Source organism: Manis pentadactyla, chromosome 12 (assembly GCF_030020395.1).
Source record: "Manis pentadactyla isolate mManPen7 chromosome 12, mManPen7.hap1, whole genome shotgun sequence".
Taxonomy (NCBI): Eukaryota; Metazoa; Chordata; class Mammalia; order Pholidota; family Manidae; genus Manis; species Manis pentadactyla.
The window spans coordinates 89,804,746-89,816,779 of NC_080030.1; the positions used below are offsets into that span (position 1 = coordinate 89,804,746).

The 12,034-nt window shown below is 56.1% G+C and overlaps 1 long non-coding RNA gene across 2 annotated transcripts in view; it reads right to left on the reverse strand.

Moving 5' to 3' along the window:
- Positions 1-1,721: 1,721 nt before the first annotated feature.
- The window catches only part of LOC130679863 (uncharacterized), a 78,485-nt gene continuing 68,172 nt past the window's right edge, over positions 1,722-12,034 (reverse strand). The window contains exons 15-16 of one of the 2 annotated variants that reach the window (XR_008992836.1): positions 4,992-5,065; positions 1,722-3,939 (exon numbers count right to left, since the gene is read on the reverse strand). This is a non-coding gene — a long non-coding RNA (uncharacterized LOC130679863). Of the gene's footprint in view, positions 3,940-4,991; positions 5,066-5,825; positions 5,905-12,034 lie in introns of those variants that run through there. The other variant, XR_008992837.1, reaches the window with a different exon arrangement.

Sequence of the window (12,034 nt, forward strand, 5' to 3'; positions counted from 1 at the left end):
TTCGTACCCTATTCTCATGCCTGTCTCAAACGAAGGACCTATGGACACCACACCGCTGGGGCCGGACTCTGACGCGGAGGGCGAGCCTCTGAACACCATGCCGCCCCCGTGGGCCACCGCCGCCCTGGGGCCGGACTCTGACACGGCCGGCGAGCCCATGGACACCACGCCGCCGCCGTGGGCAGCCGCCGCCCTGGGGCCGGACTCTGACACGGCCGGCGAGCCCATGGACACCACGCCGCCGCCGTGGGCCGCCGCCGCCCTGGGGCCGGACTCTGACACGGCCGGCGAGCCCATGGACACCACGCCGCCGCCGTGGGCCGCCGCCGCCCTGGGGCCGGACTCTGACACGGCCGGCGAGCCCATGGACACCACGCCGCCGCCGTGGGCCGCCGCCGCCCTGGGGCGGGACTCTGACTCGGCCGGCGAGCCCATGGACACCACGCCGCCGCCGTGGGCCGCCGCCGCCCTGGGGCCGGACTCTGACTCGGCCGGCGAGCCCATGGACACCACGCCGCCGCCGTGGGCCGCCGCCGCCCTGGGGCCGGACTCTGACACGGCCGGCGAGCCCATGGACACCACGCCGCCGCCGTGGGCCGCCGCCGCCCTGGGGCCGGACTCTGACACGGCCGGCGAGCCCATGGACACCACGCCGCCGCCGTGGGCCGCCGCCGCCCTGGGGCCGGACTCTGACACGGCCGGCGAGCCCATGGACACCACGCCGCCGCCGTGGGCCGCCGCCGCCCTGGGGCCGGACTCTGACACGGCCGGCCAGCCCATGGACACCACGCCGCCGCCGTGGGCCGCCGCCGCCCTGGGGCCGGACTCTGACACGGCCGGCCAGCCCATGGACACCACGCCGCCGCCGTGGGCCGCCGGCCCGGGGCCCGACTCTGACACGGCCGGCGCGCCTATGCGCACCACTGCGCCCCTGCGGGCCATCTTCCGGTCCCCACCGGCCCGATGCCACACGTGGCACAACCGCCGGGCTCAGCCCTACCCCCGACGACGGTGACGCGCTGGACACGCCGCCACCCTTGCGGCCGTCTACCGGTCTCCCCCAGCCCCGTACAAGGCCCATGTCCTTTTGTTGGCGCTTCCTATCCTCCCTGCTATCCATTAAAGAAAGTCTTTCCCAGATCTGTGTGGGTGTATTGTATTTTCCCACTAAACCCTGTTCTTGCTAATATGCCTCTGGCTGTCTTTACTCTTTCACTCTGCTACAGAGGAAGAACTCACATACACGAGTGATAACGCTTTGAGCCACACCGAACAATGTAACATGCCCCACGCCCCAGTGACCGGGATGTGGAAGTAGCCGCGTTTTATGACTGTGCGTGCTCCACGCGAGGCCTGCGTGCTGAGCGTTTAAGGGATGACAGCCCAGGGGGAGGCAAGTCCAGAGGAGGGAGACCGGGTTGGCTAACGAGGCCCCTTCCCTCTTCTCTGCCACTGCTCTGAGCTCGCCGCAGGCTAGGGAATCCCTGCTGTGACACAGAAAACCACTCTTTTCATTTTGGTTCTTAAACATGTTTAATTCTGTGTGTGTGTGTGTGTGTGTGTGTGTGTGTGCGCGCGCGCGCGCGCGTGCGTGTATCACTGCCCCTATCGGTCTAAAAGTAACAAAGAAATGCGCGATAGAGCGAACAACTTGCAAACAGTGACCAGAAAGAGTAAACTTTTCCACTAGCCTCTGGGGATATAGATATCCCAAGTGTTTCTATGCAATTGTAGAAAGATTTTGCTGGAAATCTCGCTGGGACCACTCTGAACCATCACGTTAGTTAAGGCAATAAGCCAGGACAGGAGAGCAGCAAAGAGCACCCACGGTGCGTCTCCTACGTATAAGGCCAAGGGGTACAGGCTTTAATTCTACCACCTCACTTCATCTCACCATGACTGACGTGGGGTGACCCTTACGCACCACCTTCATACATGAGTAAAAAGTTACTTCAGAATCACTTCCCTTAACAGAACATAAATAAATGCAAGGACATCAACATTCCTCGAATTCCTGCCACCGCCACCCAACTCTTTATGCTCAGCACCCTTTCCACACCAACAGAAAACACAGCTCTAAATGCTACTATTCCATTTCAGATAGACCTCACTCACATCTAAATGCCTAAATGCACTGAAACTCCACCTCCACCTTGACAACAGAGGGGAGCAGTTTCCCCGCGAGCTAGCTGGCCTGCCACCTCAGCAAGCCCACGGGCCACTAGCCCACACCAGCCCCGCGTGTCCCCAAGAAGGCGGCTCACTGAACCTGCGACTACACATGCTCTCTGGAGATGGGCGGCCAAGCAGGGCCACCCAGGTGACATCGGCGCGCAGGCACACAGACCTACTACTGGGCGTGCACCTGCCTCGGCCCCAGCAGGCCGGCCGGGGTGCTCCCTGTGTGGGGCCTCGGATCTGCCCCGCAGCTCACGCAGCCGCCCCGGCAGGGCCAGCCCCAGGGCAGAGCACCCGGAGGGCCCCAGCCCGCACTGGTTAGAGAGTCCAGCCGGCCATCTACACCCAGCGGACTCGGGCCACCTACCCAGGTGTTCCAACCCATGGCCACTCCTCTCAAGACCCAAAGACATAGCTAACTCACAGAAACAAACACAAGGAATCAAGACTGAGAAGGAGACAGAGGAATGACTGCGCGCCTAGTGACGGTACGTTGACAAAAATGGACAAAATAAATAAACACATAGATAGATTGAGACAGATACATGAGATAGATGGATAGATTAGATCAGACTGACAGATGAGATAGAATGATAGGTTACATAGACCATATAGATACATATAGAGAGATTAGACAGACTAGGCAGACAGACAGATTAGATAGATGATACATGATAGATCAGGTGGACAGATTAGACAGACACCTATAGATACACATAGATAGATGACAGGTAGATAGATTGATAAGATGACAGACTAGATAGATGATATAGATACATATAGGTTAGATAGCCACATTGATATAGATACATATAGATGACAGATAACAGACAGATAGGTGGTAGATTAGATAGTTTGGATAGATAGACACAGAGATGACAGTAGATAGATGAGAGTAGAGAGATCAGATAGATAAGATAGACAGATAGACAGACAGACAGACAGACAGACAGACAGACAAGACAGACAGGTAAGAAAGCATAATACTCAACAAACCTATCGCTCATAACCAGGAGAGCAACGATGAAAGCACAGAGAAGAACTACAAGCGAAAAGGAGACAGAAATCAAGTTGAAGAAGTGCCATAAGGACACAGCTATCAATTATCACAGTAAAGGGAAAGACTTTAAATGCTCCAAACAAAAGACACAGGGTTGAATGAATGGATGAAAACTCAAGACCGCCTACGTGCTCCCTTACAGGAGGCTCACTTGAGATCCAAGCACACAGACAAACTACAAGTTGAAGGGGTGGGAAAAGGTACCCTATCCAAGTGAAACTGAAACTGAAAAAGAAAAAAAAAAAAAAATTAAAGATGGCTTGGTGGGATTAAAGACGGCAGGCAGTGTGAGAGGGGAGGCAGAAACCTCCTCCGAAAACCACATACATGCGTACATTCATACAGTGTGGAAATACAACAACTACACCAGATCCTGGAAGAGAAGCAGGAGAGGAGGCTGCCGCGGCAGGCCGTCACCTCAAGGTGAAGGGTGACGTACCAAAGCCGTGATCCGGAGGGACCCGGCAGGCCCTTCCCGCACCCGAGCTCACCGGAGGGAGGAAGAGAAACGGAAACGGGGAGGCGGGTGGAGGCCTAGGGCTGCTGAACACCCAGCCCTGGAGATCTGCTCTGGGAGCACGGACCTACCTCACGTGATGCTCTGGAGGACCGGTGGGGTTGGAAAGCAAAGACAGGCGGAGCACTTGGAGAGACTTGAGGTTCCTGCCACTCGCGCCAACACAGGGATCCACATCCGGCTGCTGTGGGATGAAAGAAAGGCGGGCAGTCTGAGAGACTTCCTAACAGCGAGAGAGCTGCTAAAGGGGCAAGGGTTGCACAGAGCTTGCCGCTCGGGAGAAAGCACAGGTGCGCAAAACTGTCCGGGTGCACTCTGCCCAGCAGGTGGGGGAACTTTTAGGAGCTCCGGGCGCTCCACCCACCCTGGCTGCCTACGTAGCTCCAAAGCCCCCCACCGTGATGTGACTGATAACACAACACGGCGGCCTGCTGCACCTTCCTCCCCCGCCAGCACCGGCTCGCAAACCGGCTGCCCCCCTCCATCGCGCCAGGCCAGCGACAGGACGGCCCCACCTACGGCAGCCACGGGTGCAAAGCACAGAGGCTTCTCCCTGCGTGCTCCGCAAACTGGCCCTGGCGGTGGACACAGGCACTGCGGCCGGGAAGCGGGAAAGACCTCTTCCCTCCCGCGGGCACCAGCGCCGCCCCCGTGACCCCTGCCTGCCATCACCCCAAGGGCTGAGCAGCTCCAGAGGGAAAAGCTTCTGGGCGCTGTACAGGGCGCCACCTACAAATACGAAACGTCAAAGCCAAAGGAACCTGGTAACTGGACTCGATCCATCTTTGTGAGAGGGATCTCAACATAAAAATCAGAAACATGCTCATGGAGCTCCAGCAAAAAGTTGCCCCTGTCTCTTGGGCATAATTCTCTCTCTCTGTCTCTCTCTCTCTCTCTGTCTCTCTCCCAGGAGCACTTTGGAGGCCTTGTTCTGAGAGGGATGCTGGGGCAGCCCAGCAGGAACGGGCACAGCTCTCAGATCCACCCCGGCCAGTGCCAGGGCAGTCCCACACGGGGCCTGACCGAACTGCAACGGGGGGACGCCGCACATGTAACTCCGCAGGAAATAACAGTGCCGCACGCTAGCCTTCCCGTTAATGGCTAGTGGCTAGGTGGCTCCACCGATACCAGGTGACGTCCACATCCCGGGCCTTACCTCCGTGGCAACCTTTTTTCCCCGTGAACCTTGAAAGCAGCACATGGAAAGATACTTACTACCAGTCTCCACCATCTCACCTCTCAGTTTAGGCTCGATGTTCCCGTATCACATCTTCTCCTCTTCGTTCCAGTTTTCTTGGCGGGTTGGTGTTCTGAGGGGGGGAAAAAAAAAAAAAAAAAAAATAATTGACTCAGAATTGGAACGAGATGGCAGGGGGTATAGGATTCTGTTTAAGCACCATCAGTAGAACAAAGACATCCGACAGCATGGGAGGACAGATTCAAAGATGGCATATCCGATAAGGGGTTGATGACATCTAAAATAAGTATGAAGTGCCCACGCACCTCCACACACAAAAAGCAAATAATCCAATTAAAACATGGGCAGAGGATCTGAACAGACACTTCTCCAAAGAAGAAATTCAGGTGGCCAGCAGGCACACGGAAAGATGCTCCACATCGCTACGATCATCAGAGAAATGCAAATTAAAACCACCACCATGAGATATCACCTCACACCAGTCAGGACGGCCACCATCGGGAAGACACACAACAACAGACGTTGGCGAGGATGTGGAGAAAGGGGAACCCTGCGACACTGCTGGTGGGCATGTACATCTCAGTTCAACCATTGTGGAAAGCAGTATGGAGGTTCCTCAAAAAACAGAAAAGTACAAATACCATTTGACCCAGGAATTCCACTCCCAGCAATGTACCCTAAGAATGCAGGAGCCTAGTTTGAAAAAGACACACGCACCCCTATGTCTATCACAGCACTACGCACAATAGCCAAGAAATGGAAGCAACGTGAGTGTCCGTCAGTAGGCGGATGGATAAAGAAGAGGTGGTACATACGCAAGATGGAATATTATTCAGCCGTAAGAAGAAAAGAAATCCTACCGTTTGCGACAACACGGATGGAGCTAGAGGGTATTATGCTCAGTGAAATGAGCAGGATGGAGAAAGACAAGCATCAGATGACTTCACTCATCTGTGGAGTAAAAGAACAAAGCAGAAACTGAAGGAACAAAACAGCAGCAGACTCACAGAACCCAAGAGTGGACTAACAGTTACCAAAGGGAAAGGGACTGGGGAGGATGGGTGGGGAGGGAGGGATAAGTGGGGAAAAAGGGGCATTACGGCTCGCACACATAACGTAGGGGGTGGGGCGGCGGGGGTGCCGGGGCCCGGGGAAGGCAGCATAACACAGAGAAGACAGGTAGGGATTCCACAGCGTCTTACGACGCCGAAGGACAGTGACTGTAATGGGGTAAGGGGTGGGGGGGACTTGATAAGATAGTGGGAGGGGGAGTCCAGTAACCATGTTGCTCATGTAATTGTACATTAACGGTCACACACACGCAAAAATCACAACGAGCTATCACCTCACACCAGTCAGAATGGCTAGTACCAAAAGAAGAGAAAAAAAAAAAAACAAAAGAAGCAAAACAAGAAATAACAAGCGTTGATGAGGAAGTGGACAAAGGGAACCCTCGTGCACTGTTGGTGACCATGTAAATTGGTGCAGCTACTATGGGAAACAGTGTGGAGGTTCCTAAAAATATCCATAGCGGTACCACATGACCCAGCGTTCTTTTTCATACACAGCAGTGGAACTCCCTTCAGGATACCGGACCTGTTCCCAATGCATACACCACCAAGCAATTCTCCAACACCAGCAGGGTTTCTGAGAACTCTCAACTCTGATGACATCTGCCTGGACGCAGCACAAGATTCCCCAGGGTAAGGTTTCTATCCTCAAGACTGCCCTCCACCCCCAACTCCAGAGCCCGGTTGCCAGGCCCATGCAATTAGCTTGTGCTTCCCACCTACATACAGGCTAGGATTGGAAGTTCCAACGACCTCCCCCTTAGGTACTGCCCAAGTCGCTAGGGTGCCTCAGCAGCTCAGGAAAACACGTTTACCAGTTTAACAAAGAGTATCATAAAGGACACAGCAGCGCACGCGCGCGCTTCACACGCACACGCACGCGCACACACGGCAAGGTCCCAAGTAAAGGAGCTTCTATCCTCCCGGGACTTGGGGCCTGGCATGGTGGCATGTGCAGGCGACCTGGTTCCCCAAGCATGGAAGCTCTGACAGAGAAGCAGGAGATGAGAGAGAGAGCTGTGCTCTTCTCATAGGGTTCTGTGAGGGCTTCACTGCAGAGTCATGGCTGACTAAATCGCTGGCCATTGCTGATTCAACCTCCAGCCCTCATCCCTTTCCTCTTCCTTCCCTGGGGGCTGGGGGCTGCAAGTTCCCACCCGCTAACCACAAGCCTGGTGCCCCTGGCGACCAGCCTCTACCCTGGGCTAGGGCCCCAAAGCCTCTGCATTAACCTAACAAGACACCCATTGGACAGTCGTGGCTCAGAAGGATTTTCAGGAACTGCGGATGAGGAGCAAGAATACCTAGGAAATGAACAAAATATTAGCAAACCAAATTCAAAAATACATCAAGGGGATCAAACACCCTGATCAAGTGGGAATCATCCCAGGGATGCAAGGATGGTGACAGCATTCGAAAATCCATCCACACCATCCACCACATAAACAGAAAGAAAGACAAAAACCACATGATCATCTCCACAGATGCTGAAAAAGCATCCGACAAAATGCAACATCCATTCACGATAAAAACTCTCAGCCAAATGGGTATACAGGGCGAGCACCTCAACCTAATAAAGGCCGTATATGACAAACCCACAGCCAACGTCATACTCAACAGCGAGAGGCTGAAAGCCGTTCCTCTGAGACGGGGAACGAGACAGGGGTGCCCACTCTCCCCACCGCTATTCAACACAGTCCCGGGGATCCCAGCCACGGCAATTAGACCAGACAAAGAAATACAAGGAATCCAGACTGGTAAAGAAGCAGCTAGGCGGTCACCATCTGCAGATGACACGATACTGTACGTAAGGAAACCCTGAAGACTCCACTCCAAAACTGCTAGAACTGATAACCGGAATACAGCAGAGCTGCGGGACACAAAACCAACACACAGAAATCTGCGGCTTTCCTGTACACTAACAATGAACCAAAGGAGAGGGAAATCAGGAAAACAATTCCATTCACAACTGCATCAAAAAGAATAAAATACCTAGGAATAAACCTAACCAAGGAAGCGAAAGACCTATACCCTGAAAACTATAAGACACTCTTAAGAGAAATTAAAGAGGACGCTAACAAATGGAAACTCATCCCACGCTCTTGGCTAGGAAGAATTAATATCGTCAGAATGGCCATCCTGCCCAAAGCAATCCACAGATCGGATGCAGTCCCTATCAAATCACCAACAGCATTCTTCCACGTACTGGAACAAATAGTTCAAAAATTCATATGGAAACGCCAAAGATCCCGAATAGCCAAAGCAATCCTGAGAAGGAAGAAGAAAGCATGTCTCTCTCTGTGTGTGTGTGTGTGTGTGTGTGTGTGTGTGTGTGTGTGTGTGTGGTGTGTGTGTGTGGTGTGTGTGTGTCTGTGGTGTGTGTGTGTGTGTGTGTGGTCTGTGTGTGTGTGTGTGGTGTGTGTGTGTGTGGGTGGGTGCGGTATCTCGCTCCCCAACATCAAGCTCTACTACAAAGCCACAGTCTTGATCAAGACAGTTTGCTCCTGGCACTAGAACAGAGCCACAGACGGGTGGAACAGAATAAGAGACTCCAGACATTAACCCAAACATATGTGGTCAATTAATATATGATGAGGGAGCCAGGGACATACAATGGGGAAATGACACTCTCTTCAACAGACGGTGCTGGCAAAACTGGACAGCTACACGTAAGAGAATGAAACTGGATCACTGTCTAACCCCATACAGAAGAGTAAATTCGAAATGGATCCAAGACCTGAATGTGAGTCATGAAACCATAAAACTCTCAGGAAAGAACATATAGGCACAAATCTCCTGGACATAAACATGAGCGACTTCTTCAAGAACATAACCTCCCCGGGCAAGGGAAACAAGAGCAGAAATGAACTGGTGGGACTACATCAAGCTGAAGAGCTTCTGTACAGCAAAGGACACCCTCAATAGAACAAAAAGGTACCCTAAAGTATATGCGAGAATATATTCATCAATGACAGATCCGATAAAGGGTTGACATCCAAAATACATAAAGAGGAGCTCACGCACCTCAACAAACAAGAAAAGCAAATAATCCCATTAAAAAATAGGCAGAGGATCTGAACAGACACTTCTCCAAAGAAGAAATCGAGGTGGCCAACAGGCACATGAAAAGATCCTCCACACCGCCAATCCTCAGAGAAATGCAAATTAAAACCACCATGAGGTATCACCTCACACCAGTCAGGATGGCCACCATGGGGAAGACACACAACAACAGACGGTGGCGAGGATGTGGAGAAAGGGGAACCCTCCGACACTGCTGGTGGGAATGGACATCTCAGCTCAACCATTGTGGAAAGCAGTATGGAGGTTCCTCAGGAAGCTCAAAATAGAAATACCACTTGACCCGGGAATTCCACTTCTAGGAATTTACCCTAAGAGTGCAGCAGCCCAGTTTGAAAAAGACAGATGCACCCCTATGCTTATCGCAGCGCTATTTACAAGGGCCGAGAAATGGAAGCAACCTAAGTGTCCATCAGCAGCAGATGAATGGGTAAAGAAGACGTGGTACATACTATACACAATGGAGTATCACTCAGCCATAAGAAGAAAACAAATCCTACCGTTGGCAACAACACGGATGGAGCTAGAGGGTATTATGACTATGCTCAGTGAAATAAGCCAGGCGGAGAAAGACAAGTACCAAGTGATTTCACTCATATGTGGAGTATAAGAACAAAGAGAAACTGAAGGAACAAAACAGCAGCAGAATCACAGAACCCAAGAATGGACTAACAGCTCACAAAGGGAAAGGGACTGGGGAGGATGGGTGGGAAGGGAGGGATAACGGTGGGGAAAAAGAAAGGGGGCCATACGATTATTAGCATGTATAATGTGGGGCGGGGTTGGAGGGGGGCGCGCACAGGGAGGACTGTGCGACACAGAGCAGACAAGTAGTGATTCTACAGCATCCTACTACACTGATGGACAGTGACTGTCACGGGGTTTGTGGGGGGGGACTTGGTGAAGGGGGGAGTCGAGGAAACATAATGTTCTTCATGTAACTGTAGATTAAGGATAACAAAATGAATAAACATAAGAAAATGACAGTAAGAAAATAAAAAGTGTTTCCCAGTTTACTGTGTTGTGTTACTCGTATACCAGACACAGGCCCCAAAACGAGACCAAAGAGAAAAATCTGGGCCGCCAGGCTCAGTGAGAACGTGGAATGTTGCTATGCTGAAACCTGGTGGTCCCTGACCTACGCTTTCCGGGAAGCGAAGAAAGAACCTGCCCGCTAGCTAGAAAGGGAAGTCACGCGGACGGTCCCCTCCTCGGAATCTGTCACCCGCCTGGCTGGCCATGGCGGAGGAAGCATGTCTGGCTCCAGGCCTCCCAGAGAAGATGGGAAGGCCCAGGGCGAGGGCGGGCGGCGCCCCGGCAGCCCCGGCCTCAGGGACCGCGGGGGCACAGCATTGGCCGCCGCGCCCCGGGTCCCAAGCGCGTGCAGAGGCGACACCCGGGCGGGCGTAGCTCTGACAGACGTGAGCACTGCGGCCCTGAATGGTCTGCGTGGTGGTCTGGCTGGCCCTGACACCTGCACGGCCCTCGGCCGGCAGTCCCGGGGGGGGGGGGGCGGGAGGGCTGGGGACACTACTGGGGCTGGCGTGGGGCCCACGCCCTGTGACACTGGGCCAGGGTCTCCTCTGGGTGGGGCTGGTGTGCTCACGGCAGTGGGGGCTCCCCTCCCCCCTGGGTGACATCACGGTTGCCCGGGCGGCTGCTCTGTGATGCGTCCCCTGGCTGACCTATCAGAGGCTGCCCTAGCTGGGCAGCTCCGTGCGCGCTGAGGAGGTCTGAGGAGGAGTTGGAAGCTCTCCCTAGCTTCGTACCCTATTCTCATGCCTGTCTCAAACGAAGGACCTATGGACACCACACCGCTGGGGCCGGACTCTGACGCGGAGGGCGAGCCTCTGAACACCATGCCGCCCCCGTGGGCCACCGCCGCCCTGGGGCCGGACTCTGACACGGCCGGCGAGCCCATGGACACCACGCCGCCGCCGTGGGCCGCCGCCGCCCTGGGGCCGGACTCTGACACGGCCGGCGAGCCCATGGACACCACGCCGCCGCCGTGGGCCGCCGCCGCCCTGGGGCCGGACTCTGACACGGCCGGCGAGCCCATGGACACCACGCCGCCGCCGTGGGCCGCCGCCGCCCTGGGGCCGGACTCTGACACGGCCGGCGAGCCCATGGACACCACGCCGCCGCCGTGGGCCGCCGCCGCCCTGGGGCCGGACTCTGACACGGCCGGCGAGCCCATGGACACCACGCCGCCGCCGTGGGCCGCCGCCGCCCTGGGGCCGGACTCTGACACGGCCGGCGAGCCCATGGACACCACGCCGCCGCCGTGGGCCGCCGCCGCCCTGGGGCGGGACTCTGACTCGGCCGGCGAGCCCATGGACACCACGCCGCCGCCGTGGGCCGCCGCCGCCCTGGGGCCGGACTCTGACTCGGCCGGCGAGCCCATGGACACCACGCCGCCGCCGTGGGCCGCCGCCGCCCTGGGGCCGGACTCTGACACGGCCGGCGAGCCCATGGACACCACGCCGCCGCCGTGGGCCGCCGCCGCCCTGGGGCCGGACTCTGACACGGCCGGCGAGCCCATGGACACCACGCCGCCGCCGTGGGCCGCCGCCGCCCTGGGGCCGGACTCTGACACGGCCGGCCAGCCCATGGACACCACGCCGCCGCCGTGGGCCGCCGCCGCCCTGGGGCCGGACTCTGACACGGCCGGCCAGCCCATGGACACCACGCCGCCGCCGTGGGCCGCCGGCCCGGGGCCCGACTCTGACACGGCCGGCGCGCCTATGCGCACCACTGCGCCCCTGCGGGCCATCTTCCGGTCCCCACCGGCCCGATGCCACACGTGGCACAACCGCCGGGCTCAGCCCTACCCCCGACGACGGTGACGCGCTGGACACGCCGCCACCCTTGCGGCCGTCTACCGGTCTCCCCCAGCCCCGTACAAGGCCCATGTCCTTTTGTTGGCGCTT